Raw genomic sequence first — 663 nt, 5'->3', positions numbered from 1 at the left:
CGCCCGCCCCTGAGTCTCCTCTCCTTTCGTCGGTCTACGGAGCCTCGTCATCACCGTTCAAGGCCTCGTTCGAAGGCTCATACGTCTTCGCAGACTTTTGGAATTCCCCCGCCTGTCCTCGCTAGTCTTTACGTCCGCCTTTCCCGCAGGCCACTTTAGGACGATGCGACGCCTGTCCCACAACTTCAGTCTTGTAAACATTGTCCTCGTGAATATGGATAACTTTCTGCAACATTAAACCACAGGACGCCTTTGTTTAACCTGCGGCATGGATGTCGGAGGAAACGTGGGTGTTACCGCACGAGTGAGGATGTGGTCACGTGACCGAGGAGGCAGCTGCACATGTGTGTGTCGTCTCACCCAGTTGGACTTGTTTTAACTTTTAGTGTAAAAACTAGCAGCTTTTAAAGTATGAATTTATGTGAGCTTTGACTCATTTCAGTTCTGAGTGTATGATTGGTATTTGTCAACCATCATCGTCAAATTCCTCGAGTGCCATCACTTGCTCAATAGAGGAATTCTTCTTCTTATAATTTATTTATTAATTTCAGTCTGTCAACTATCATGAAGTATGTAAAAGGAATTTTATTTTCTTAAAAGAAAGCCCTTGACATTTTTGTTGGTCTACAAATGTCTTCCAAATAAAAATTGTATTTAATGTTA

The sequence above is a fragment of the Pomacea canaliculata genome, linkage group LG5 (assembly GCF_003073045.1).
Source record: "Pomacea canaliculata isolate SZHN2017 linkage group LG5, ASM307304v1, whole genome shotgun sequence".
NCBI lineage: Eukaryota > Metazoa > Mollusca > Gastropoda > Architaenioglossa > Ampullariidae > Pomacea > Pomacea canaliculata.
This window is presented reverse-complemented; position numbering follows the sequence as displayed.